The sequence below is a fragment of the Protopterus annectens genome, chromosome 6.part0 (genome assembly GCF_019279795.1).
Source record: "Protopterus annectens isolate FY-2018-M chromosome 6.part0, PAN1.0, whole genome shotgun sequence".
Lineage (NCBI taxonomy): Eukaryota > Metazoa > Chordata > Ceratodontiformes > Protopteridae > Protopterus > Protopterus annectens.
This window is the reverse complement of record NC_056737.1, coordinates 320,438,568-320,456,087: the sequence shown is the minus strand read 5'-3', so window position 1 is coordinate 320,456,087 and position 17,520 is coordinate 320,438,568. Positions and strand designations below refer to the sequence as shown.

General features: G+C 38.5%; 1 protein-coding gene across 4 annotated transcripts in view; it reads right to left on the bottom strand.

Moving 5' to 3' along the window:
- The window catches only part of CAPN3 (calpain 3), a 673,389-nt gene that overhangs the window by 78,382 nt on the left and 577,487 nt on the right, over positions 1 to 17,520 (bottom strand). The gene's annotated exons all lie outside the window — the stretch shown is intronic.

Here is a 17,520-nt window from a genome sequence, read left to right as displayed (position 1 = left end):
CTTATGTAAATAGACTACTTTCCCATCTGTTATGTGAACATACAAACATTGAGCTTATCCACTTGTCATATGAGCATGCACCTGTGCCGTCTACCATATGAACATACAACTTACTCAGCAATCATGTGAACAGACAGATATGGAACTTACCCGTTCATTATATGGGTATGCACCTGAGCCACCTATCATATGAACATACAACTTATTCAGCTGTCATGTAAGCATACAGATATGTATGCACCTAAACCACCTATCATATGAACATACAACTTATTCAGCTGTCATGTAAACATCTGATGTGTATGCACCTGAATCACCTATTATACGAACATACAACTTATTCAGCTGTCATGTAAACATCAGATGTGTATGCACCTGAAGCACCCATCATATGAACATACAACTTATTCAGCTGTCATGTAAACCTACAGATGTGTATGCACCTGAATCACCTATCATATGAACATACAACTTATTCAGCTGTCATGTAAACATCAGATGTGTATGCACCTGAAGCACCCATCATATGAACATACAGCTTATTCAGCTGTCATGTAAACATACAGATGTGTATGCACCTGAAGCACCCATCATATGAACATACAACTTATTCAGCTGTCATGTAAACATACAGATGTGTATGCACCTGAATCACCTATCATATGAACATACAACTTATTCAGCTGTCATGTAAACATCAGATGTGTATGCACCTGAAGCACCCATCATATGAACATACAACGTATTCAGCTGTCATGTAAACGTACAGAGATGTATGCACCTGAAGCATCTATTATATGAACATAGAAGTTACTCAGCTGTTATGTGAACAATTAGTTATGGAACTTGCTCACTTGTCATATGAGTATGCACCTGACCATCCTATCTATGAACATACAACTTATGCAGCTGTCATGTGAACACAAAATAGCCAGAGGCACATAATATTTGATAGTGGCCTATTGTGTGAATTCCATGTAATGTTGCCACTTGTCATGTAAATGTGCAAGTCAGCCACACATTATGACTGACTGCACAAACACAGACCTCAGCCACCTGTATACCAAATCAAATGCAGGTTCAGCCAAATGCAAATACCAAACAACCACGTACAATCACCAATGTCTCCAGACTTATAAATATCAGTTACCTGCCATATTAGGACATAATTTGGCTATTTATCAAATAGTTATAAAAACATACATTCTCATCATTTGCTGTGAGAACAAATGATTTAAACCACCTCTCATGCTTATCACTTAGTCAACCATCATACAAACATGCTAAACTATATATTATGTAAACATTTAGTTTAACCAACTATCATATAAACATACAACTTAGCTTCCTTTCATGTGAGCATCTTACATAGCCAGGGAGAGCAGGAGGATGGGGTTCAAGAACCTAAATGTTCCACTAACCTTAGTGCAACTTCAGCAGCACTACCCTTTACCTCTCCTACTCTTTCCTGACTGATTTTTAAGAATTATATTTAGAACGCCAAAAGACAGAGCAGGTTTCTGTAAAAAAAAAGTCTCTGCATCTCACACATGAAATAAAAATGGCCACAGACTAACATTCATGCGTGCTATCCTCACCCTTGTCGTTTATCTTATGTGCAGCTCCTAACCTTTATCTAAACATTTTGTGAATTGAGATCATATTCCCATTCTCCCCACATTTTGTGAATTGAGATCATATTCCCATTCTCCCCACATTTTGTGAATTGAGATCATATTCCCATTCTCCCCACATTTTGTGAATTGAGATCATATTCCCATTCTCCCCACATTTTGTGAATTGAGATCATATTCCCATTCTTCCCTGTTTGCTTTAAACTGTAAAGTTTCTGGGCTACAGATCTTACCTTGTATTCCATATCGATAAGCTCTCTGACCAGCTCACTCATCATTTACTTTTGACTCCTTGACATCCCTCAGGTATGATCTTCAGGACTGAATTCAGCAGGCTAGGTGAGATCTCACCTGTGCCTTGCAGACTGGAAGAATGTCTTCGAGTTTTATTCAGTCTATGTCTCATGCTGTGCAGTAAAGCAGTGTGTTTCCCCCTCACGCTCCCATAGTGAACAAAGTGGTTTATGTATGAGTTTCTTAACAACTTGAGCTCCTTTTCTTCATCCAAATTTCTGAAAATTGTTCCACCCCCACGTATAAAAATGTAATCCTTTGGGTTCTTCTTCCTACAATGTACAGTTTTAGTTGACTTGGAAATAAACACCAATTTGTACTTCTTAAACAACTTGTTAACTTATTACACTAACCAAATGCTAATGCAGAACCTCTCCTTTTCTGGTCTATGATCCCAGTACTCATGTTCATGTCAAATTCACACACACACTGCACTAAGCGGATGTCTTGGTGATCTTATATATATAAATATTTAAAATGCCACAGGAAGTGCCAAGCCCTTGAGCAGTGTGGAATAACTCTTGTGATTTGTCTTGCAGATGACATTATGCCCCACCAGTCACTACCATTTATTATTCCATACTTGCCATCCCACTCTTCACACCTTATAAGGCATAGTTTTCTGCTTTTGAAGCAACTGTGGAATGCTATAGTGTTTCAGACATTAGCACAATATCTGGAAGAAGGAAAGAAAATGAAAATACCCAACAACATCAAACGCATTCACATATTCAGTGTATATTTGAAGGGATCCAGCAGGGAACCCACAGGAATGGGACTATATACCATACTTGTCTGGGAATGTTTAACATTGCATGGGCCTAGAAACACTAACTCCTGACAAATACAACTATGACTTGGTAGTGGTACATGCAGGAGTGAATGACTTATGATGTAAAATCCTGAAGGATAATGCAGGAGAGACATGTTAGAATTTCTCATGCATGTAATGCACTGATCCTGAGTTGAATCCTTCCTTCACCCAGAATGATAGTTAGCTATAAAGAAAAAGTAATTGGTTTCAGTAATTGGCTAAATAGCTGGTGTTATTCCTGGGAGATTCAGTATATGTCAGCATGGGATAGGATGCTTGACAGTCTGGATTCCTTCACTAAGAATGACCTGCACCTCTTGTTCAAAGGCTTCTGTAGTTGGATAAGCCTTTGCTGCCCTCTCAGTGCCTCTTTTAGTCAGTGCCCAGTTGATGGACATTCCATCGTAACTATAACATATCAGTCCTAAAATCAGATTACATTACGGTGGCTCTCCTCCATGTCATAAGTCTAAACAATAAACTGCCTGATCTTGGGGCACTCCTGCATTTGGAAACTATCCATGTCTGCATGGTTTCTCAGACTTGTTTTAAACATAAACAGAGCACTATCTCTATACCTGAGTTTAGTGCTTTTCCTGTCTTCAGGTCCATTGGCAATTATGGTGAAGTCTCCATACTTCTTAATGACATATTACCTACAGGCAGATCCCTTAAGGTCCACAAACTGAACTCATTAAACTACAGATCACTCTAGCTGGAATTATCAATCAATAGTTTGTTGCAGCATACCTTCTTTGTCACCTGATGACTATGTAAGATTCTTCAGTGTTCTCAATGATCTCCCTATTAGCAAAAACTCAATTATTTTGGGTAACATTAACTACTCTTCAATAAAGTGAGAAACCTATAACTCCAATGTAGGAAATGTCCCAAAATTCCAAGCCTTTACAAACAAAAACATATTCAAGTGATAGGCAAACAAACCTAGTAGAGGATACACCATTTTGGAACTGATTCTTACAACTTCGGCAGCATCTTGCACTATTATTCCTCTGGTACTTGTTTACCCAATGAAGTCAGGTGACAAGCTTGTGACCTACACTTTTAAACTCCCAAAAGCACCTACAGCAAATCCCACTGAATATAAGGACTACAAACATGCCAGCCTCCCTCTACTATATGATGATGTATCAAAATTCAATTATGACTGTACTAGCTCTAACCTTGATACAGCAACAAGCTTCAGAGAGGAATTCTAACCTCATTTATAAAAATGCAGAAATGTGAAAGTTCCTACCAGAAACAAAATTTACCCATATGTGGTAGCCTCATATAAAATACAAAACTAAACCATCCTGGTTGTCTACCATCATAAATAAACTCTATAACAAAAAATACCTTAAATTATACAGCATATCTAAAACCCTCTACACAAAGAAATTATTGCCATGGTGGTGCAGCGGTTAGCATTGTCACTTCACAGCAAGAGGTTCTCCTGTTCGATTCTCGGCTGGAGTGCCTTCTGTTTTTAGTCTGCATGTCCTCCCCGTGGTCAAGTGACGTTAAAGACATGCAGGTAGGTGCAACCGTGAATGGGCATGCCTTCGTTGAAGGCTGGGTGTCGGGCTGGCAACTCGGCACCGAAAAATCCACTGCCAATCATGAGCGGACCGGAGATCCGCTGTGGCGACCCCTAACCGGGAAAAGCCGAAAGTCATTGTTGTATTAGGGAAAAAAATGAAACATATTGTCCTAGCATGTCCACTAGAGGAGCCTGTGAGTTTAGGCTCTCCTCTTAAGTCAAACAAAATTATAATTCCTTATTTAGGTGTATTAGAAAACTAAGAAACAGTACCCTACATTGTTTATTTTGCAGTGCTGCATCCCATTTTGTCCCAGAAGACATTACCGATATTCTTACAAGCAAATTTAGTGTCAGCTTACCTTCAAAGCCCTGAAATAATGTAATTTCTTACTCTCACAATTATATGTTCATAGGTGTTTACCAGGCTAACAACCACAAGGGCCTTTTTAAGCCTAGCCATGAATCCCAAATCTCTGACAAGTTCTGATACCCTTGATAAGTCTAAGCCTGGGCCTAGGAGATCTGCCTGTGTCCATTAGAGACATAGGTGCCAAACCAGGGATAAATTTCCAGTTTCCCATCCAATTGTCCAAGTTGCCCTTCAATTGGGTTAGGGAGGAACTCTGCTTCACATGGATGGGCAGCCTGTACCATAGACGTGGTAGTCTCTGGGATACATAACTATCATTCCAGCAGGTCCTATTTATATCACAGGCAAGGTTTAAGTCTTTGGGACACATAATTCTGGTGCTGTTTGTTTTGTGGATATGCAGGAAGTCCATCAGAGTGGGGTCTGACAATGCCCTGTATGCCAGTCATAGATCTCCCCTCAAAAGCCTGTAGGAGACAGAATACAGGTATAGGGCCTTGAGGTGTTCTGCATAGGACATTTTACTTATGCCCTGTATTCTTTTAGTGAGGAACCTCTGTGGACATTCCAGTTGTTGGATATGCCTGGTAAGGTACATACCAAAGGGGCCATTGTACTCAATGATTGGTCTGATGAATGCCGAATACAGTGGAACAATGACTTCCTTGGACTTAGATAACATACCTTTGTTTATAAGTTGTGCAACATAGAATGATTTTCTCACCACTGTAGACACATGATGGTCAAAGTCTAGATTACTATCTATGTGTGTCCCTAAGTCCTTGGCTACTGGGGTCAACTCTAAGGGGTGTGTGTTACCAGGGATGGACGACTTCCCAAAGTTTACTATTATGCATTTCTTCACATTTAGTTTTAGTCCATGGCTCTGACACCAGTTGTTTGTGTCAGCACCTCCTGGAGAACATTTGTGTGAGTGTATGATTCAATGACAGCTCATAATTTGCAATCATCTGCAAATTTAGTCAGCCAGAGACCACTAACATTGGCCTTGACGTCTGAGACGTATCTTTAAAGATTTTGATTGAAAGTGCTAAACAAGGCCAGAAGTGCTTCCCCCATGGGGCCTGACAGTGTATACAATTGCTTGATATATTAAGCATGTCCCTGTAGACCCATTCCTTATTTATTTTATTAAAGTTTAGTTACTGGTTTTATCCCTGATGAGTGGCACACTGTACTGGTGATACCCCTCTATAATGGTGGCCTTACAACCAACCCAGGTAATTACAGAAGAATCAGTCTTAGAAGCCTCATCTGCAAAGCCATGGAATGTGTTATAACTGATCTCACACACTACAATATCAAGAATATTATTAGACTTGACACCCCCACCCCAACAGTCTGGCTTTGTGAAGGGTAAAGCCCAGTTATTGAATCTGGTAAACTTCAGAAGGGTTATGTACACCATAGCCACATGATACACATGAAGTATCTTGACCTATCCAAGGCCTTCAACAGCACTCCCAGTGCTGACATTGTACACACGTTAAATAATTTAAAACTTGGCCCACATATGGTAAAATAATAGACTGGCTGAAAGACAGAACCCACACAGTGAAGTGATCAGTGGTGTCTCCCAGGGCTCAGTGCTGGGACTTCTCCTTTTTAACCTTTACCCGTCAGATTTCCAAGACAAAATTTCTGGTTAACAATGTTTGCAGATGACCGTAAACTGGGAGCTGTTAAGCCACACTCTCATACCCTCTGACACCCAAACCTTCTAGAATGAACTCTTCCTATTAAACCTCTGGTGTATGAAAATAAGTTCAAATTACATGCTAAAAAGTGCAGTGTGGTCACTTTTGGTAGACAGTTCCTCCCTTTGTCATACTGTATAGGCACCACACCACTACAAAGAAAACTGTAGCCAGAAACCTGGGAACTTGAGTTGATAATTCCCTGTCTTTTGAACATCATCTGAAAATGGTTCTTAACAAATATTTTTATTTGGTGCAGTTAATTGCCACAGGAATATAATCTAGGTCTAAGGAGGTAATCACTCCATTATAATCAGGGCTGATCATACCAATTACTGAGTACAGTGCCCCCCTTTGGGATGTATCTCAATAAATATATCTAACAATTAGAAAAACCCCCAACAGCTCTTAACCAAAATAATTACAGGCTTAAAGCCACTGGGCTGTCAAGAGATACTGAAAGCTCTGTCTCTTCATTCAGTGCCTTACAGACTTTTGAGGGGAGATCTGTCTCACTTAGCATGCCCTTAGAGACTCTTAAGTCCAATTACTCTACAAATAATAAAAACTAGGGAGATAAATTTTCACCAAAAAATAAATAGAAGAGTGGAAGGACAGGTTTCTAACCCAGTGCCTCCCTAATCATTGGAATAAACACCCGTGCCTCTTAAACTCAGTATCTGCCTTTAAATGTAATCTAAATGGCTGAATAGTAACTATTCATCACATAGACTTCATCAGAAACAATGAACCAGCATACACTTCAGCTTAAATATCTGAATTCAATTAATACCTATTAAGACCAGAAAACAAATTGTCCAATCAATGACTGAAAACTGATAAAACACATCAGACATAACAGCAACTACTAAAAAAACAAAACAAAAAAAAAACAGTTTTATGTTATTTATTATTTTATTTATTTTATATTTGTTGACCGGGTTGGTCCGACTGAGCTCATAGCGCTTTTTCAGCAGAGGCCCGGGGAGAAAAGCTCCACAAAGTTACAATACAAATATATGAAAAGCAGTAATCAAAAACATCTTAGCTAATATACACAAAAATATACTGGAAACAGTGATAACAAAAATTATACAGTTTACAATAACGTGATAAGTCAAATTAAAATAGCTTGTACGACAACAAGAGTGAGTAGGGTCAAGATAAGGACAGGTAGTGTATAGTTTTATGGTACAAGGTTAATCATGGAGGGTGAGTGCAGAGACAGGACCATGAGAGATGAGAGAGGATAGGTTAGGACAGTAAGACGGCTGATAAAGGATGGAATGAATGATCTGAAGCTGAGTGAGGAGAAGCTGGTGAGGAAATTCTAGCCAGTTTAGGTATTTTAGAGATAGACAATGATGGGCTTTATAGATCTGCTGTGCTGCAAATCTGGCCACCTTGTTGTAAGTAGATTCAAGCTTAGCTAAGAGAAGAGTTAAGATTTGTTAGGATTTGAGCACTCTATAATAGGCAAGGTAGCATATAGGCTTGGGCAAGGGTTACTTTAGCTTTATTAGTAAGGAATATTTTGTTCCTGTAAAGGAGGCCGAGTTTTTGGTGAGTCTTCCTGATACAGTTATTTACATGCGAGTCAAACATAAGTTGGTCATCAATAGTGACACCTAGGAGTTTAGTACTAGTTTCTACATCAATAAAAAAACATATATACAAAATTAATTACTTAACTTTTTATCCAATAAAAAACATTTAATATTGATGTTGTCGTTTAAACCAGGGGGACTGTTAGCAGCCAAACGTATCTGCCACTCTACCTCCCTTTTTCAACTTCCTTTTTAAAATTACCACCCCTTAAATCAACTTTTGCTTTATCTAAAATAGTAAAAGTAAAACGTTTGTAATAAGAACAGCTTATAGTACGGTTATACAAAACATTATTATAATTTTTAACTTTAATGGAATATAGATGTTCCTGAATTCTTTTATTCAAACTTCTGGTAGTCATACCCACATAAAAAGTGGGAAAACCTGAGCACAATGCTAAATAGACTACACCAGAAGTCAAACAATTAAACCTGCCCGGGACCAGCAGAGTATGATCTAAATACTCTAAAGCTACATAAAGGCCCTCATGAATATATCTGCACACCTTGCAACTATAACACTTATGCATGCCTATCATCTTCTCAGATGAAGGTGGACCTATCTTCGTGTTATCATGCTGTAACAGTTGTTTAATGCTGCCATACTTTTTGTATAGACAACAAGGGGAAACACCTACAATCTCAGCCAAATCACTGTTACCCATTAACATTTTCCAATTGTCATTAATTACCTTTCTTATAGGTATATTATAAATGCTGATATCTAGACAGTATTTCGGGTTTGATCTACATTTGGAATCATTAAAACCTTTTGCTCCTTTTCTTTTTTTTTTATTCAAAACCTTTAATAATACAGGAGGTAACTCATCTAATCTTTTAGAACATATTTGTTTGACTAAACCATCCAATAAATCAAAAGGATACCCTCTCTCGAGAAATAAGTTTGTAATAAACTTTATTTCAACTTCAGATTCACTGTCAATATTAATCATATGAGACCCCCTGATATTTTGGCCATGAGGAATATTCTTTTTTATATGAATCAGATGGCAGCTTTTAAAATGAACATAACTGCTACAAAATGTTTTTTTACTATGTATAGAACTATTAAATAAATAATTGGCGGGTTCCCAAGATAACTCTATATCTAAATAGCATACTTTACTTCCATGCTCACCTAATGTGAACTTTAAAAAGTCAGAACCACTATTCAAAGTTTTCAAAAAAATCATGTATGTTAAAACCATCTAGCTGTAAAAAAAAATCATCTACAAAACAACGATAAAAGAATGTATTTTTAAATAAGGAAAGCTTAGGTAACATTTTGGTTTCCCACCATCCTAAGACTAAACTAGCATAAACAAGACCCACAGTGGCCCCCATTGTTATGCCTTTCAGTTGTTTATAATGTTGTTTGTTAAAAATGAAAAAAATATTTCCCAACAAAACATCTAAAAATTCCATACATGTGCTGATATTGCCATGTTTAAAAGTAGTAAATTTAAACAAAAAACTCTTGATATATTCTACTCCTTCCTTATGCGGAATGCAAGTAAACAATGAAACCACATCAACTGTAAGCAAACTCTTGTCTTTATCCATGCTATTAAGTTGAAACAGTCTAATTTTATTCAAAACATCCCACGAATCTGAAATATAAGAAGGTAATGACTGAACAAGGGGATGTAAAATATGATTTAAATACAAAGAAATGCCTTCAGTACTATTACTAGGAGCAGATACAATAGGATGGAAAGGGGGATTGGTTATACTCTTACATAATTTGGGAATACCAAAAAGGATTCCGAACTTAGGATGTTTGATGAATAAAAAATTATACAGTTCTTGATCGATACTTCCACTCATCAGTAAATCATACAAAACACTGTGGATATATGCAAAACTTTTTTGCACATCTTGTACATTAACTGATGTATATTCCAAATTATTATTCAACATTTCTTCAGTGATGGCGTTATATCTACTTACATCCATAATAACTACCCCTCCCCTTTTATCTGCTTTCATGAATCTCAAGTCTGTTTGACATCTAAGGTCGAACAAAGCAGATCTTTCCTCATGACTTAAATTGTAATACACATGCTCATTTTTAGCCTTCAAATATTGTCATATCTTTTTCACAACATGACTCAAAATTCTTAATAATGTGTATTAAACTAGAGTTAAAAGTCAGTGGCTTAGATAAAGTCTTTTTTTATACAAGGGTCCTACATAATCTACCGTAGGTTCAATTTTCTAGTATAAAGTTTCAATTGTACCAATGTTCTTGTGACAGCTGCCCTCCTACTGGGCAAGAAATTGAAACCCAATTACAGTACTTTAATGTGGGCTTCAGTAATGTTAAAGTCTGACAAATTGTAAATAGCAAGGCCTGAACTTACACTGGAACTGTTTTGACTCAACGTTTCCTTGCTTGACTTCTACCCTGACTGTATGTGTAGCAACTGCTGCTCCGATTCTGACCATAATTCTTTGTCAAACAATTCCCCTGTTGAAAAAAAACTTTCTTTTTTATTTTTATCAGCATTGTAGTTTGGAGAAAGCAAAGGAAGTTCTGGAATATTGACTGATGATGTAGGATTAACCACAGCTCCAGATGAGCTTCCTATATCACTTTGACCCATGATGCTGTTTCATTCTTTACCTCCACCCATTCTTAAAGGGACTGTTACAGAACTCAGCACTTTACCTGCATCCACGCTGGAACTAGATACAATACCTTTGTCAAAGACTTCACGATTTTTCCCAATATTCTCAGATGAAACTACGTTATTTTTTTTCTTTGTTCTCAGTGTCAATACCATAAGCATGTCCAATTTCATATGCATTAACAACATGTAAAATCTTCTTTTGCTTGCGCTAAATAATGACATTTTCAAACTTGTTCACAGCTTCAATAATCATTTCATAGTCCGGCATTAACTCACTGCATTAACTTAACTGTTGATTGACTAATTTGTCAAGTTCAATAAGGAGACTTTCATTTGTTCTAAAACATTATTATTGATTTTAATGAGTATTTTTAAAAATTCTAAACCAACATTATTGAAGAAAGTAACCAACTCCTGGAAAAATAGGATGTCTTGTGATACACCATTGGGCATTTTGAAGAACCTCAGCCCCTTTGGGACAATATTCAATTTTATACAATGTTCAGAGTATTTGTTCTCCACTTTCAATGCCCGATAGTGCTTAAGCCATTTTTCTAGTCTATCGAATTGACTAGATAGGTTACTTCTCAACACTTGCCTTTCCAGCTGAATGGTATATTATCAATAAATGGATCTGAATTGCCATTTAATACTGACTTAACATCCTGAAACAAAATTGCAGGATGCATATCACATTGTTCATGTACTTGAACTAGTCTCACCTCCATCCGAAAAATCATTTGATCCAACAGAAGTTCTAGGAATCTGTGCAACATCACTGAATTTATCTGTGAGCAATGCCAAAGTTTTTTGCATCTGTCCAACAGAAAAAACTAATTCCTTCAATAGTTTATCCCGAGAGCTAGGAGTAGAATGTAAAGTTAAATCCAAAAGCTCTTCCTCAGGTGCACACACCATAAGAGTCCCCAAAAAAGCAAAAAACAACCAAAAACTAATAAAGCCAAGAGACCCCCAAGCAGGGAAAAAACACACAATAACTGAATAACCTCTGGAAGGCATTGAGGAAAAGTTTGTTAGCTGTTCTTAATATCTATGCTGCTGCTGTGTCTTTCGGCTTTTCCCGGTTAGGGGTCGCCACAGCGGAACTCGGGTCCGCTAATGATTGGTAGTAGATTTTTACGTGCCGAGTTGCCAGCCCTGACGCACAACCTTCAACGAAGGTACGCCCATTCACGCATGTCTCCACACAGAAGACGCTCTAGCTGAGAATCAAACAGGACAACGTCTTACTATGAGGTGACAACGTTAAACTCCAATATATCACAGCACTCTGTTTATTTTCCATTGTGTCCTGGTCATGGCTGAAGAGTTGCAAGGCCCCAAGTAATTTGATGTAATGCTACCACCTGGTGGGTATGTTTGGGAAGTGCATGCCTCAGTGGTCTAGCAGGAAATACATAGATGCGTGTCATCTGTGTAGCTCTGCACATGACTGCACATAAGATACTTGATACTGATGAACAGATGTACAGAAACAAAGGTAGCCTATGATGTGCAAGCTGTCACACAGTGTATGCTGTACATGCATAACTACCTGTACCCTGTAGGTGAAGAAATCTTAGAAAAGGGGCCTTCATCTATTCACATTCCCTTTTAGTTGAGAGCCAATGGCAGACTTTTTTTAATGTTGTACAAATATTATGTTAACAACAGAAAGATAAAACACCTTAGTACTATACATGCATGCAATTCAGCCTTACAGTAGTGTAGCAATACTATTAATAACATACAAAATGCTGGGTCTGATGCATGAAATGATTGCTATCAGATTCAAGTGGGTATGTCATATCACTATAAGTGAAGTACAAAGATCTGTACAATAACCATGAAATAATGCAGGTTTGTAGCAAACAAAATGAATAGTCAAAAATGTGTGTGTGTGTGTGTGTGTGTGTGTGTGTGTGTGTGTAAAATATATTTTTCCTTTCCATCGGGACAAAATAGGATGAACTAAAAATTGCATTTTTGTTTAAGGTAAGGCAACAGGCTTATTTTCCTGTAAGAGCTCCCAGAAAAGACTCCATCCATCCATCCATCCACAACCCTTTTTCCCATTGTTGCACATGGAGTCAGCATGTCAATTCAACAGTGACAGTCATATAAAGCCAAGGTTTACACCACTGGGTGGCTAGCCCTGCTGCAGTATTTCTTCCACACCACACAGTCGCATGCATATGCACACCTATGGCCAGTTTAGTGTATCCAATCCACCTACTGCAGGTAACAACGCTATCCACCGTGCCGCCCATATTTCTCAATCTCAGTAAATCTTTTTCTGTCTCTTATTTAAGTCTGACTTCAGAAGCCTCTCTCACTCTTACCGCATCTGCTCCTATAGTTATGTCTAAACCTTAAACTGTTTAAATGTCTGTTACACTCTCTTTCATTATTTTCCCAACCACCAACTGCACACTGCAATACCCACAATTTTAACTATCTTTGCCAGCTTGCTTTTAAAATATCTGATTAATACCAGTACCTAGGATTGTCCTACAAAATGGCTGTAATAGACAAAAGGAAACACATGCAGTCTTTTTAAATTAAACCTTATTACAAAATGTACCACTTTAATAGCCCATTGACAGCAAGCAAATTAGGTTTTGACTAAATGTACATATTTATCTGAATTATGTTTTTACAGAAGAAGGATCAAAGCTGTAAGTAGAGTGGGGTGAGTGTGGTGGTTGCCCTGGGCGCAAGCTGTTATGGGTGTGATCGGTAGTCCTTGATGGGGTGCAGTACTGGCATTCATATAAGAAGCTGTGGATGATATTACTGCTGCTTTAATGAACACGATGCTGTAGTTATGGACTGCTGCGTATTAGCAACTGTAGCAATGAGCTATGGTTATCAGTAGCATAAATAAAACACATCTGCTTAGTGAAATATTCCCATCACTTCATATGGCACCTGAATATCATGACAACATTTTGGTAGTCAGCCAATGTCTAAAGATATGGTGTCACAGACAGGGTGTTCACAGTCTGACAGGTTTTATGATATGTGCAACCAGCGCACTGTCTTTTTTTAAATACATTTTCACATTCCAAAATTAAAAACAAAAAAAAAACTGATACACCACATAAAAATCAGAACTGAATATGGTTCTGCTAAATAATAAAAGTCCCAAGAATAAAATGATGAATCTGGAAACTTTGCTCTTCCTGTATTGTGCTGTCTGTACTATTACTGAAATGTAGTTTACAGATCTAAAATATGTGTCGCAAACATATTGCAGATCTGATGGGATATGTGGTGGTATTGCAATCTTTTTTTAAAAGAGTATGTAAAAGCTAGAAGTCATGGAAATAACACTAGAAATTGCCAGTACAATTAATAATAATCAAATGCATTGAATATTTTAAGCATCTACTGCGCACTGTGTATGACCTTGAAAAGCATGAGGATTTTCTGACTTAATTCCGGGATATAAAAATCACTTAAAATACAGTACTTATGAGGGTAACTACCAAAGTACTGACTTCTCAGTATCAGATAAATATGCCCAAACATTAAGTATGTTAATAAACATAATAAGGAACCAATAAAGTGAAATCTAGACAAGGAAAGTAATATCTTGTATATTACATGGATAGGCCAAGGATATTTCTGTTTTTCATGCATTGTTATACTTACTGTCATTAATACATATCACGATATCATTATGTTTATTGAACGAGTAAAATAATACCATCATCCTAGACTTTATGAATAGAAACTGTGATCCAGTAAGTCACGTACTTGTGAAAACAGACTGGGATAGTATTCACAATGACCCAGACTTTTATATTCAGGACACTGCCATTAAATTATATTATGTTAACTCCTACATTTATTAACACATATTTACATGTAAATTCAACAAACTACTTGGTGGCATGACAAAATTAATAAGTTACACAGCAGAAAAAAGAGATGCTGCTTATTTTCAAAAATGATTCTAGTCATATTTTTATATATGGGTCAGGCATATTTTTATCAATCAGTGGAGAGTTTGGATGAGAATAAAGAATTAAAGGAACTTATTTGGGAAGGAAAGCGGTGAGAGTTTAGTGGGATGTGTTGATTCTTCCCATAGATATGAAGGTTCATAGGTTGGTACTAGGCTGTTGGCCCTCGGGCCTATACAAGCCTAGCCATAACAATTCACTGGCTATTTCTTCCCACAATATTTACTTCCCTGGACTCCTGTCTAGCAGTGTGACTGACGTGATCACTGGGGTGAATTTCCTGTTTTCCATCCAATTGTCAAGGTTCCTTCTGAAGAGGGCCAAAGAGGTGCTCTGCTTGGCATGTATGGGCAGTCTATTCCAGAGTCTGGAGAGTCTCTGGGTCAGAAACCTATCCCTCCAGCATGTTTTGTTCATTGTGATGACAAGGTTTAGATCCCTGGAGCATGTGGCTCTGAGGGATTGGGATTTCTTTAAGTGTAACATGTCCAACAGCTCTGTGTTTGACATGGCCTTGTATGTTAAACAGAGATCGCCTCTGAGTAGACTATATGCGACAGAGTACAGCTGGAGTTTTTTTAGATGGTCAGCATAAGGCATCTGCTTTAGGCCTGTGATTCTTTTAGTGAGGTATTTTTGCGGTCTTTCCAGTTGTTGCAGATATCTTGAGAGGTACATACCAAACTGGGCGTTGTATTCTATAATAGGTCTAAAGAGGGATGAGCACAGTGGGACAATGACCTCCTTTTTTCTGGATGAAAAGTCCTTAGTGATGAGGTGTGCCATATAGAAGGATTTCCTGAATGTTGTGGTGATGTGGTTATCGAAGGTGAGACCACTGTCCACCTGTGTCCCTAAGTCTCTTATCACACTTTCAGTGTTTAGTGTACTGCTACCTTTGTGGTAATTCACGGGTACATGTTTTTTCCCAAAGGGGATAACTATACATTTCTTAGCATTGAGCTTGAGCCCATGGCTCTGGCACCAAGCATCTGTTTTTGTAAGACCCTATTGTAGAATATCCACATCATTTGGGGATTCAATAATGGCTCCCACTTTGCAGTCATCTGCGAACTTTGTTAGCCAGAGTCCCTTAGTGTTGGCCTGTATGTCAGAGAAGTAGATGCCAAACAAGAGTGGTCCCAGGACTGAACCTTAGGTACTCCACTTGTCACTTATCTGGAGCTGGATTTGGAGTTGGCTACTTTTACAGTGTGGGTTCTATTAGTAAGCCAGCTGGCAACCCATCAAGTGATGTAGGGATTAATGCCCAGCTTAGTAAGTTTATCTATGATTCCAGAGTGGGGGATGGTGTCAAAGGCCTTGGCGAGGTCCAGATAGGCTGTGTGGACTGCCTTACCCTCGTCCACAGCTCTGGAGACTGATTTGAAGAAGTCAGTCAGGTTCAGGAGACAAGATCAGTCCTTCACGAACCCAAACTGGGTGGGTCCAGTGTTTGAAGGTTGCCAATGTCTTTGTTTATAAGTTCCATGATAATACATTCCATGACCTTGCAGATCAGGCTCGTCAGACTGATGGGGCGGTAGTTTCCAGGATCCAAGGTGGATCTCCCCTTGTGGAGTGGGATAATTGTAGCTGTGTATCACTCAGTGGGCATGAAGCCTGAGGTGAGGCTATGATTAAACATGACACTTAGGTGAGGTGCCAGTTCATTCTGTAGTTCATGTAGTACACAGCCCGGGATGTCATATGGCCCCATGGATGCTGTATTCTTAGCTTTGAAGAGTGCATTTTTTTTTTACCTGTGTGGCTGTTATTACTGGAATTTGGCAATCTTTTGGTATTGAGATGGGTCCTTTAAGGGGTGAGGGGGGGTGAAGTTGCCACTGAATCGATCTGCCAGGATATTGGCAATATCCTTGGGATCAGTATATCTAATGCCATTCTGTTGTAGCTCAGACCAGATCTGACCATTGCCATTTAGATTATTCAGAAAGCTATAGAATGCCTTGTGGTTGTCTTTGGAATCTTTGACAATTTTATTTTCATGACTAGCTTTGGAGGATTTTATGAGGGATCTCAGCTTCTTACTGAGGCTGGTAATGAAGTTTTTTGCATCCTGGGATTTTCCTCTTTCCTGCAACAGTTTCTTCCTTTTGTTGTAAAGTTTGTTTATGGCAGGGAGCCACCAGATTGGCTTCCTTTTTTTGGAGGAGAGTATCTTGGTTCTATTTGGGATGGCACGATTCATGCACGAGTGGATGTGCTCGTACAGTGACTTAGTGTAGGATTCAGCAGTTGAACTTTCAGTTCCCGTCTGCATGGGTGTCATGAAGTTTGTCACTTCTGACTTGAGTAGCAGGAAGTTGGCTTTGGAGAAGTTTTTTACGGAGGTTTCCTTACTGGGGAGGGATGTAGATGTCAAGGGTGATTAGCTTATGGTCAGACCTGACCAACGAGGGAGTGACCATAGGTTTGGAGCATCGTTTTCCCATGTTGGTAATGACCAGGTCTAGGATATTGGAGCCCCTGGTGGGACTATGGATTAGTTGATCCAGGGCATTGGAATTTATGAATTCCAAGAACTGTTGGGCAAAGGTGTTGGTACACAAGTAGTTTTTCCAGTTAATGTCAGGACAGTTGAAATCAACCAGTATTAGGGTGTTTGGTTGTATCTTAATATTTTCCAGTATGTTTAGAAAGGTGTAGAGAGAATCTTGGGGCATGGTGGGGGATCTGTAGCAAGCTACAGTTTGGATTGCAGTCTTACCTAGAGTTAGTTGCACCTGGAGAATTTCAGACACATTGTGATGGGCAACAAGCCTGGTGATGTGAATATCCTTGGTGAATATGGACACTCCTCCACCTTTAGTGTTTTGGTCCTGGTTTGGTGGCCAAAAAGTGTGGTAAGAGTTGTAGTCTGGTATTGCAGGGGTGCTCTCTGGAGCCTTGAACCAGGTCTCAGTTACTGC